The 13,098-nt window shown below is 36.9% G+C and overlaps 1 non-coding gene across 1 annotated transcript; it reads left to right on the top strand.

Moving 5' to 3' along the window:
- Positions 1-10,888: 10,888 nt before the first annotated feature.
- LOC113250949 (U6 spliceosomal RNA) lies at positions 10,889-10,991 on the top strand. The gene has a single exon (XR_003314272.1). It is a non-coding gene; the product is annotated as a U6 spliceosomal RNA (small nuclear RNA).
- Positions 10,992-13,098: the final 2,107 nt, after the last annotated feature.

Genomic DNA, 13,098 nt, shown 5'->3' with positions numbered 1-13,098 from the left:
TTCTTATCAAATGGTTCAACAATCCTAATCTTCATTGTTTCAATGAAATGAAAAATTATGTTCACCTACAAATCTGTACTCAAATGCTTATAGCAGTTCCATTTGTAATCATTGAAAATAAGAAGCCATCCAAATACCCTTCAATTGGTGAATGGATGAACAGTGTATGATACATACTTACAATGGAATAAATTCAGCAATAAAAAGAAATGAACTATGGATACATACAGTAACATGGAAGAACCTTGTATTTGTTTGCCAGGACTGCTGTTACAAAGTGCCACAAACTGGATGGCTTGAACAACAAAAACGCATTTTCTCACAGTTCTGGAGACTGGAAATCCTGAAATCAAAAGGTCAGTAGAGTTGATTCCTTCTGAGGGCAAATCTGTTTCATGCTTCTCTCTTAGCTTCTGCCAGTTTGTGGGCAATCTTTAGTGCTCCTTGGCTTGTAGAAGCATCACCCTGATCTGTCTTCATTCTCCATAGAAGCCCATCTATATTCAAATTTCCTCTAGACACCAGTCCTATTAGACTAGGAGCCTATTCTATGCCAGTATGGCCTTATTTTGACTTAACTAATTATATCTACAGGACCCTATTTTCAAAGTCACATTCTGGTACATGGGGGATTAGGAATTCAATGTGTGAATTTTTAGGGTTGCACTTCAACTCACAACAAACCTCACCTGTGTCATGCTAAGAGAAAGAATCTAGACTCAAAAAGCTACATACTATGCTGTCCCATTTATATGACTTCATGAAAAAATAAAAACTGTAGGGATAGACAATCGATCAGTGGTTTCCAGGTTGCTAGAGAGGGGAAGGGACTGGCTATAAGGAGGGTTGGGGGAATTTTTTAGAGCGACAAAACTGTTGTATATCTTGACTGTGGTGGTGGTTATATGACCACATTTGCTTGTTAAATTTGTTAAACTGTACCAGAAGAGGGTGACTTTTAATCTATGTTAATTGTATTTTAATAAAAGAATGTGGAAAAAAGAAATGGTTACCAATTATGGAAATTTTTCATGTAAAGCCTTGAATTATGCATGAGCAGGAATTATCTTTACTGTATAGTGAGAATGGAAAAATAAGAACTTTCATTCATCCTTGGCCACCAACTAAGTACAAAATTGATGCAAAGGAAAGTATTTGGGTAAACTAAAAATCTATATACACAGCCTTTGAGCTGTTTGTGAAAATTATTACTAAGAAAATAATGTGGTGTGTTATGAAAGAAACACTATTTAGGCATCGTGGATGAAAGACAAATATAAAAGACACCTCACTGAAAATGTTTTCTAAAGATTTTATTTATGCAAGTGTTAGGGACCATATGCTGAACCTTGCAGTGTAGCATGCAGAGAGCCCATCTTCCAATGGCCCAGGGGATCTTGCCCAGATTTATGAAATTATTTAAAGTTATTCCAAATAACCAATTCTCTCTAGTCTATAGAACCAAGTACAGTATTAAAAAGAAATCTATCCCAAGTAGGAATAAATCACCTACATTATAAAAAGCCAATGTATTTGTTATATTTTTTAATTCTCCTTTGGGTCAGTGATGTTTGTATGCATTACTATTACCCCAAGAATGAAATGTATATTGGCTTGGAGCAGAAATATTATTCCTTCTAAGATCCATCTGGCCATTTGCAGTTTTACCTATTGGCAAGTTTCCAAAGAAAATCCAACGTGGGGGCACCTGGGTGGCTCAGTCGTTAAGCATCTGCCTTCAGGTCAGGGCATGATCCCAGGGTCCTAGGATCGAGCCCCACATTGGGCTCCCTGCTCTGCTAGGAAGCCTGCTTCTTCCTCTCCCACTCCCCCTGCTTGTGTTCCCTCTCTCACTGGCTGTCTCTCTCTCTGTCAAATAAATAAATAAAATCTTAAAAAAAAAAAAAAAAGAAAAGAAAATCCAACATGCTCCAAAAATAGATCCCCTCTTATATTTAGGATTGCATATAAACTTTCAAATGTGTTGTCAATGCACTCAAAATGCTTAAAGTTCTTAAAAAGCTCTCCATTGTTCTCAAGCAAAAGCATACCTTTAAAAAATGATTTATAAGGTCCTCTGTGATCTGGCCCTTGCTTGCCCAACTTGTTCCATCTGTCATAATTGTCCTGTCCCTCGGTATGCTCGGATTAAGCTGGATTTATTTCAGTTCCTAGATTGCGTCACACTTTCTTGTTTCTTGTGCATTGGTACATGCTGTTCCCTATGCTTAGAACATACTGCCTCTTCTTCTAACCAACTTCTACTCAACTTTGAAGGTTTGGCTGAGATATCCCATTCCATCTGGGAACTAACAACATCACAGCAGTTTTCACAGTGACGATGGTACAATCACCTGTTCATCTTGGTAGGGGATAGAAGCTGAGTCTCTCATTTCCCTGTCCATCACCAGGTCCTCACATATAAAAGGTATACATTGAACATGCAATGATGAATATCACACAGTTCCTTTTTGAACATTATTATATTTTCACAGGATGAATTTGATTCTTCCCTTAAAATAGTTAAGTAGAAAACACCAAGAGATTTGGACCCAAAATGCTCCGGTGTTTGGGTCCTGCATTTGCTGTGAATGTGATCTGTAATGAGTTACTCAACCTCTCTAACCCTTAGTTTCTTCAGTTGTAAATGGGGCCAATAAAAATATCCTTGTCACTAGTTTAACTTCAGGAACAAATTAGGTCATGCATATGAAAGCATTTTTTGAGATGATGAAGTGCCATATATATGTCAGTTATTTTATTGTTCATATTTCAGCAGAAGTCACAAGAGTAACATTTGGTGATAGTTGAGTTGTCACTTCTAAAGCTCTATCAGTACCTACCAACAGTAACAATAAATGGATGTACAAAGTAAAAGCAGTATGCTTGTTATGCAAATAGATTATCATACGTCCTGAGTTGCTAATTTCAAATGTATTTTTGCTCCACCTATTAAAAAAAAAAATTCCAGAGGCATTACCATTGTAACCTGTAAGTTTCTTATATCTACAAGCATAGATCAATCAAAACCCTTCCCACATGGATTTACTTAAAATTAAGTTGGCCAGATCTATTACAGAGATTTTTTTAGTCTCCTTATTATATCATTGGATATCACCAAAGTGAAGTTTTGAGTAATGAAAAAAGTATAATTGGGGATAGAGTTAGCACCAAGATCAATAGAGGAAAAACTATTTTTTAATGGATTTTCAAAGGGGCTCTCTAAGAAGAGCCTCCATTTAGGAAATGGTGACATTTGACTAATTAAAACCTGAGATATCTCCAATGGCTCAGCTTCAACAACATCTTTTCTTTTGACTGTCAAGGACTGTCTTTAAATAAGGTGTGTTGGGCTCATTGATTTGCATGAATTCTTCTGTTTTCTGTCATCTAAAAGTCTAAAAGTCATGTCTTACAATTTGGAATGTTTATGGGCTTTGACAGTTCCCATCTGCTGCGGGGATGTCTAAGGGCCCCAAGCCTAGTTGGCAAAACTCAGTTAATCTTTGTTTTTACTTGATATGATTTAAATTATTTATAGTGGTTATGTCTCACTGATTATTAGAGAGATTTTTTTTTGATGACACAAGGATTTTCTGTCACCATTTTCCAGATGATGAATAAATGCAAGGTAAAATGACACACACTTCTTATTAACATGAACTTTCGGATATTGTGATTATAATTAGCTGGACTGTGGTCCCTTCATTAGTTATTTATTTATTCACCTTCATTTTCCACTTCATTTTGGAAAGGATTTGTGATGTTGTCATTTCATTAACAAAAGTGCAAGGACAGTTGGATCAGAAATGTCAAGTATTCAGAAATTGACGACCTTGAAACAATCACCCTTACAACTCCACAGAGCAAAAATTTAACTATGGCAGAATGGCTTTCTATAAGAAGGGAACTAGGCTAGAGGTCAGCCATCAATGTCACAGGTGTCAAGATGCTGACTCACATGCCATAGTTGCTGATTATTTATGCTGGACATTCATGCTCTCTGTACTGCTTTACTAAATAAATATTTATTAAGAACCTACTGTGCCAGTCATTGTCCTTAATACTGAGAAAAGATAAAGAAAACAGAATATAACTATCCTCATGGAGCATACATACTAATAAAACAAGTCAAGCAATAAATAGCAAAAAAATTTTTTTTGAGGATTTCTGTGAAGGAAATACAAAGAACTATGTCTGAGAACAATGGAGATGGGGAGGTCAGGCAGACAGACTGTCGCCTGAATAAATTTCCAGTTGCTCTGTTCCTGTGTTTGTTGTAAATACCCTTTCAAATTAAAATGTGAGGTTGTGATATTATATAAACAATGAACCTTGTGCTCTAATGTTATGGATTTAGGTCTAACTTTTCACCTGTTATAAAATGATCTTTCTTCCCAAAGATAATATTGGCTACCTGGATGTAGGCAATATTTCAATTCCAGTTACTGGCTTTGTAATAATAAAATTATGCTACATAATATTTATTAAACTCTTATGCTAAGCATAAATTACGTCATTCAATCTTCACAGACCATGAGATAGGTTATTTTTCTTTAACATTTAAATTCTCATTTCTTAGCAAATTTCAATTACATAATAGTGTTATCAACTATAGTCACCATGTGGGGTGCCTGGATGGCGCAGTCAGTTAAGCATCTGCCTTAGGCTCAGGTCATGATCCTAGGGACCTGGGATGGACCCTCTCTTTGGACTCCCTGCTCACTGGGGAGTCTCCTTCTGCCCCTTCCTCTGCCCCTCCACCTGCTTGTGCTCTCTCTTGTTATCTCTGTCACTAGCTGTGTCTCTTTCTCTCAAATAAATAAATAAAATGTTTAAAACAAAAACAAAACATTTGTGTGTGTGTGTGTGTCTATCTATATCTTGATATATAATATCTTGATATATATTTTATATATCAAGATACATATATGTATATATGCATGTATATGTATATCTATCTATATCTATATACTCATAACTATCTCTATATATGTACACACATGTATATTTGTATCACATCTTTATCCATTCATCCATTGATGGGCACTTAAATTGCTTCCATGCATTGGTTATAGTAAATAATGTTACAGTGAACATGGGAGTGTGGATATCCCCTCAATATCTTCTTTTCATTTCCTTTGGATATATACCCAGAAGTGGGATTGTGCAGTCATATGGTAGTTATATTTTTTAATTTTTAAGGGTCTTCCATATTATTTTCCATAGTGGCTGCAACAACTTACATTCCCACCAACTGGGCACAATGGTTCCCTTTTCTCTACATCCTTACCAACTCTTGCAATCTCTTGCCTTTTTGATAATAGCTATTCTTACAAGTGTGAGGTGCTATCTCATTGTGGTTTTGATTTGCATGTCCCTAATGATTAGTAATGTTCAACTACCCTTGTGCCTGTTGAGCATCTGTATGTCTTCTTTGGCAAAATGTCTATTCAGTTCCTCTGCCCGTATTTGAACTAGGTCTTGTTTTGGTTTTGCTTGTTGTTGTTATTGAGTTGTGTGAGTTCTTTATGGTTTTTTTATATTAACACTTTATCAGATATATGATTTGGAGGTATTTTCTCCCATCACATAGGATGCCTTTTCATTTTATTGATGGCTTCCATTGTTTTGCAGAAGCTTTTTAAATTGACGTAGTCTCACTTGTTGATTATAGCTTTTGTTGCCTTTGCTTTTGATATCAAGTCGAAAACACCATTGCAAAGATTGATGTCAAGGAGCTTATCTTTTATCTTTTCTTTTAGAAATATATGGTTTCAGTCTTTTAATTTAGGTCTAATACATTTTGAGTTGATTTTTTTCATGGTGTAAAAAAGGGTCCAGTGTATCTTTTTTTACATGTGCTATCCAGATTTCCCAACACCGCTTATTGAAGAGATTATCCTTCTCCCATTGCATATTCTTTGCTCCTTTGTCATAGATTAATAGGCTATATATGCCTGTGTTTATTGCTGGGCTCCCTACTCTGCTCGATTGATCTGTATGTCTGTTTTTATGCCAATAGCACAGTGCTTTGATAACTATAGCTTTGTAATATAGTTTGAGATCAGGAAGTGCAATACCTCCAGCTTTCTTTTTTCTCAATATTGCTTTGGAAATTTGGGGTCTTTCATGTTTTCCTTTTGCATTGTTTTAGTATCATTTGTTACATTTTTTAATCATTTTGTTCAAGTACAACGTGTAAGTAATAGAATGCACAAATCTTAAGTGTACAATTTAATAAATTTTTATGATGTGAATACACCAGATATAACATTACCAGTGATCAGAAAACAACCTTGTACCAACTCCGGTTATTACCTTTTCCCAACAACAGCCACTTTCTTGAGTTCTATCACATTTGATTAGGGAATTTCTTGTGAATATACATTCTTTTACATTGGGCTTATTTTTTTTCTCAATGGTATATCTTGAGATTCGTCCTTGTTGTTATATGAAGCAGAAGTTTGTTCCTTTTCACTGATGTATGTTATTCTAATGTGTGACTATACCATGATGGGTTTATCCCTTCTACGGTTGATAGACGTTTGATTATTTCCAGCTTTTGGCTCAGATGAATAAGAACTATGGGCACTTTTCTTCATGTATATTTGTGTACATAGGTACTTGTTTCTGTGGGTGGACATTTAGGACTGGACTTGCTGATTCACAGGGCATGCATATATCCAGCTTTAGTAGATATTGACAAATAGTCTTCTACTTTGTCAGAGAAACCAAACCATTACAAGTGATATAGAAGAAGAAATTGATTATAGTAGTTGAAGCTGGAGAAGCAGTCTATTGAAGATGCTGTCATTATGTCTAGTGTTGAGCTCCAAATCACTCCAAGTCAGCCAGATCAGCAGCTGGGGAAAAAAATAATAAAGTTGAATTCAGAAGAGAACAAGAACGAACTGGAACTCACAAGGAAGAGCTAGAACCCTTTAGGAAAAGTTGGAACCCTTGAGAAAATCTCTAAACTGTTAGGAGAAGGCAAAACCTACTTTTTGTCACTTGCCATCTCCAGTCTTGAGGATGTGGATCAGCGACAAGAATAGCTGGTATTGTTCGCCCTAGAGGTGCACACATATTTGGCCCAGGCCTTGGAGAGGCTGAAGGAAGAGATCACCCAGAGCTGACAAGTTGTAAGCTGGAGATCAGTGACAACACGTAATAACTACCACCATGCCTGACTTCCTGCAATGACCTTCAGAGCAAAAGGAATATGGCTCCCGATTTACTCCGGCCGTCTGAATATCACTTGTAATGTCTTTTCCGGCAATGTTAACAAAGAATCTTATGAGAAAAGAACTTCTGTAAAACCTAGTTTCAGCTTAGTTGTGTCAACAAAGGACAAAGCCACCCTTGTCATTTTGACATTCATACATACCTTTTCTAACTAAACTTCTTTTTTTTGTTTTAACTATCCTTAGAGAAAGACAATTATCATATGATTTCTCTCATCTATGGAACATAAGAACTAGGAAGATCGGTAGGGGAAGAAAGGGATAAAGAAAGGGGGGGTAATCAGAAGGGGGAATGGAGCATGAGAGACTATGGACTCTGAGAAACAAACTGAGGGCTTCAGAGGAGAGGGGGGTGGGGGAATGGGATATACTGGTGATGGGTAGTAAGGAGGGCACGTATTGCATGGTGCACTGGGTGTTATACGCAACTAATGAATCATTGAACTTTACATCAGAAACCAGGATGTACTGTATGGTGACTAACATAATATAATAAAAAAATATTTTAAAAAAAAAGAAAGAAAAATCATCTTTCTACCTAACATAATTCAACTATCTTTATGCAACTCAAAATGTGCTATCCATCTCCTCAAAACAGAACATAAAATCCTGTAATTTATTTTTTAGGTTGTGTTATTTACTCTTCTAGTGGAATTATGTGCTTATTTTGAAATTCTGAGTTTAAATCCTGAGATATAAGTTCAATGTCTATGGTATATCTTATGGGAGGTGGTTGAGAGATGGGAGAGAAAAAAAGAAGTTGATTAATATTTATATAAATAGAGTCATATCAAAATAAAGAAGGGATAGTCATAACTTTCACAGACTTCATTGCCACATGGAACCACATTATTGCAGCTCATTATCTTTCAGCATCATGCTTATTGTTACCGTTAGCAAACTCTCAGCTGGTCACAGTTCCCTACTTGGTGTGGTGACTTAAACTTTTACTCCTAAAGGATCTGGGCTATTTATAGTCTTTCCTATATTGGGTTATAATTTTCTACTGATTCTTTTTCCTTTCCCAGTTGTTATTTAAATTCTCGTTAGTTAACATACCTTGTGAATTTAGTTTCAGGTACAATTTAGTGATTCATTACTTCCATACGTCACCCGGTGCTCATCACAAGTTGTGCTTCTTTATCCCCATCACCTATCTCACCCCTCCCCCAGCTCCCCTCCCTTCTGGTAACCATCAGTTTGTTCTATGTAGTTAAGAGTCTGTTTCTTGGTTTCCCTCTCTCTTTTTCTCCCCTCTATGTTCATTTATTTTGTTTCTTAAAGTGCACATATGAGTGAAATCATGTGGTTTTTGTCTTTCTCTGACTGATTTAACATAATACTAGCTTTATCCATGTTCTTGCAAATGGCAACATTTCATTCTTGTTTTATGGCTGAGTAATATTCCTGTGTGCGTGTGTGTGTGTGTGTGTGCGTGTGTATACCACATCTTCTTTCTCCACTCCTCAGTCACTGGACATTTGGGCTATTTCCATAATTTGGCTATTGTTGATAATGCTGTTATAAACATCACGGTGCATACATCCTTTCAATTTAGTATTTCTGTATCCTTTGGGTGAATACCTAGTAGTGCAATTGCTGGATTGTAGGGTAGTTTTATTTTTAACTTTTTGAGGACCCTCTATACTCATCCCCCAGAGTGGCTGCACCAGTTTACACTCCCACCAACAGTGCAAGAGTGTTCCCCTTCTTCTGCATCCTTGCCAATAACTGTTGTCCTGTGTTGTTCATTTTAACCATTCTGACTGGTGTGAGGTGATATCTCATTGTAGTTTTGATTTTTATTTTCCTGATGATGAATGATGTTGAATATATTTTCACGTATCTGTTGGCCATCTGTATGTCTTCTTTGGAAAAATGTCTATTCGTGCCTTCTGTCCATTTCTTAACTGGATTATTTGTTTTTTGGGGGTTGAATTTGATATATATATTTTTAATTTTGGGTACTAACCCTTATCAGATATGTCACTTGCAAATATCTTCTCCTATTCAACTAAAAGTTGCCTTTTAATTTTGTTGATTGTTTCCTTTGATGTGCAGAAGCTAATATCATCCGCAATGGGGAAAAAGAGCTTTTCATCTATGGTCAGGAATAAGACAGATATGTCCACTCTCAACACTCTTATTTAACATAGTACCAGAAGTCCTAGCCACAGCAATCAGATAACACAAAGAAATAAAAGTCATCCAAATTTGCAAAGAAAAAGTCAAACTTTCACTATTTGCAGATGACATGATATCTTACACAGAAAACCCAAAATGGGGTGTCTGGGTGGCTCATGGGTTAAGATCTGACTTTTGATTTCAGCTCAGGTCATAACCTCAGAGTCATGAGATCAATCTTAAATTACTTTAAAATAAAAAAAAATAATTACTTTAAATTAAATACATTTTAAAATTTATTACAGTTGCAGAAGCCATATTTCAAGATTTCAATGTGGCTCATGTCTACCATATTAGACTACACAGATTAGGGAACTGCACTAGATAGTCTAGAGACCAGCAGAATCCAAAATTTTGTTGACAGAAGCAAAAAATTTTGCTAGAGGAATGCAAAAGCTAATGGTGAGAAGAGTCTCCATTTCCACGCATTGATTCTTGGACCAATGAATTTTGACTAAAAAAAGCAGTACTACATAAAGGTTGCTGATTTACAACATACACTGCATCCTGAAGGACCCTATTTCAGATGTTCTCACCAATTGAAGTCATAATTGAATCTTTAAAAAGCCATTCCACCATGCTATTAATAAATCTGCTTCAGGATGATGGGGGAGGTGGTAAGAGACTGTGTCCCTAATCAGAACAAAGCCATGTGGAATACCATGATGTTGAATAATGTTTTCTATAAATCTTTGAATGAATGTTTTTGGCAGAAAACTTATGCAACATAAGAAGTAGGAAGATCGGTAGGAGAAGAAAGGGAACAAGAAAGGGAGGGGTAAACAGAAGGAGGAATGAACTATGAGAGACTATGGACTCTGGGAAACAAACTGAGGGCTTCAGAGGGGAGAGGGGTGGGGGAATGGGATAGGCTGATCATGGGTATTAAGGAGCGCACGTATTGCATGGTGCACTGGGTGTTGTATGCACGTAATGAATCATGGAACTTGACATCAAAAACTAGGGATGTACTGTATGGTGACTAACATAATATAATAAAAAATATTATAAAAAAATAAATAAATAGCATCCAAAAAAAAAAAAAAGAAAGAAAGAGAGAAAACTTATGGGCAAAAAAGGACAATCTGTAATCAGAGTGTCTATTCTATTGAGACTAGTACTGCTTCTTCCATTGTAGAATGGTCCAATGTAATCAACCTGTACCAGTTTGCTGGATGATGTCCTCAGGAAATGGGGGGAATGGTGCAATACTGGGGATTCAGCATTGGTTCTACTGGTGGCAGTATGGGCATTCAGCAGTGCTTTAGCCAAAATTGCATTGGTGGTGGTAGTTTAGGTATTTGAGCCCATATGTAAAGTTTATCCCTAAAATCATAGCTATTTTGTTCATGGATCTATTGGACAAGGATAGCAGTGTCTGTGGACAATCTGACTGACTGACCTCCATAGAATGGGTCATATTGTCTAGATGATCGTTAAAATCCTCCTATTTATACTCGCTTTGGCAGCCTATATACTAAAATTGGAATGATACAGAGAAGATTAGCATGGCCCCTGAACAAGGATGACATGCAAATTCATGAAGCATTCCATATTTTAAATATCTACCATTTATATCAACATGGATAGAATTGGAGGATATTATGCTAAGTGAAATAAGTCAATCAGAGAAACACAATTATCATATGGTTTCACTCTATGTGAAACATAAGGAATAGTGCAGAGGACAATAGGGGAAGGAAGGGAAAAGTGAATGGGAAGAAATCAGAGAGGAAGACAAACCATATTAAGACTCTTGACTCCAGGGAAACAAACCGAAGGTTGCAGGAAGGGAGGTGGGGGGGGGGGGGCGGGATGAGGTAACTGGGTGATGGGAATTAAAGAGGGCACATGATATCATGAGCACTGGGTGTTATATCCAACTAATGAGTCATTGAACATTATATCAAAAACTAATGATGTACTAAACCTTGGCTAATTGAATTTAAATTTAAAAAAAAAGAAAATAGAAAAAAAGAATTAAAAAAAAATCCTCTTGTTTGAGGTTACTCTCTGCAAGTGTTCACATGAAGAGCAGCTATATTCACAATCCATGCATGCCCATTTACAGAACCAATATTGCAATTAGATCCCTTTCAAGTTCTCCACCATTCATCTAATCATTAGTCACTCTCCATTAAGTAGTATAGATTAATACCACTGGTCATTTCTTTCTTCTTCCAGGCAAAGCAAACAACCAGGTGCATAGCTCAAAGCTTTGTCTACTGGAGGATTTTCCTTCATCGTTATTCTCCAGGCCACTACAGAGTCTGCTTGTATGCATGCTCCCATCTCTAAAAGAGGCCATTGTTTTCTTAGTCCACTGGTTATAGGGAAATCTCCATATTGTTATGAGAGAAGGCTGAGAAGCAGGAGTCGATGCAATATGAATATGGCCTGCGGGCAGATGGGCGACTTGCTCACTTGAGCTCAATCTTGTACATACCACTACCATTTGACAATGAAGTGTTGTTGTGCTGCCCAACTTTACGGTTTGAGGGTCAGATGACACCTACTTCATAATGGGCAGCTAAGGTCTTATGATAATCTGGTGGTCTATGATCAAGCATTCATTTGTTTCTTGACCCTGGTAGCAGGCCTGAAGCTGTTTCTCAAAATGATAATAGTAGTGTACAGAGGATGACACGGTTTTGATCCAACATTTTTAATGTTTACTATGTGATCTAATTATAGGGTCTTGCCAAAGTCTCTGTAAAGTATCCTAATCCGCCATAGATGTGTCAAGCATCATCAGACCATGCCAGGTCATATCCAAGTGGTAGGGAAACTGAAGAATTATTTTTTTTCTGGGCCCAACTCAGATCTAGCAGATTATCAAGTTACTCAATAAATTGGTCAGAGTAGCATGCCCAAATGAGGTTTATCGTCTGCAAAATCTAAAGTGGCACACTAAGCATTTTTGTTTCTTTTGTTTAACAATGGAAAGAAGCAGATGCAGCAGTTAGTCTTTTATTTTAAAAAGAGTATCTCAATATGCCTCAGACCACTCTGTCCCTAAAAATTCCATTGAGGTGATAGGTCTCCAAATTGTTGTGGGATTTCTTTCCTGTTCCTCTCTCATGCATGTATTCTACCAAAATGTCTAGAGTAGCTGCTGCTTCCTGCTCATCGGGCCCAATCAACATGATCTCGTAAATGTAATAGCTCATCAATGTAATGACGCCTTGTGGAATGGAGAAGCCATTTAAGTCCCCGTAGACAATATTATGGCATAGGGCTGGACATTTAATATGGTTTTGTATTAATGACCCTGCCAGAGGAAAGTAAATTATTTCTGATAATCTTTACTGATGGATACGGGGGAGGGCTGGGGGAGAAAGAGAGGTGAGAGAGAGGGAGGGGGAGACATTGGTCAGATGCCAGGACTATGTTGATTTGTTCCAGTAATGATGCTACATCTGGACCAGCAGCTGCAATTAGATTTCCCCACATGATTAAGTTTATAAGACCACGCTACCATCTTCTAAGTCCCATCTGTCTTCTGCTCAGGCCAAGTAGGGAAGTTGAAGGAAAATGTGGTAAGATCATCACACTATATCTTTCAAAACCTTGTTGATAGAAGCAATCTCTGAAATCCCTCTGGAAATATGTTATTTGTTTTGGTTTATTATTTTGGTAAGTAGAGGCGGTTCTTCTACAAGTTTTC

Source organism: Ursus arctos, unplaced genomic scaffold (genome assembly GCF_023065955.2).
Source record: "Ursus arctos isolate Adak ecotype North America unplaced genomic scaffold, UrsArc2.0 scaffold_1, whole genome shotgun sequence".
Classification (NCBI taxonomy): domain Eukaryota; kingdom Metazoa; phylum Chordata; class Mammalia; order Carnivora; family Ursidae; genus Ursus; species Ursus arctos.
Note: the sequence above shows the minus strand (reverse complement) of the source record. Positions and strands in the feature narration are given on the sequence as shown.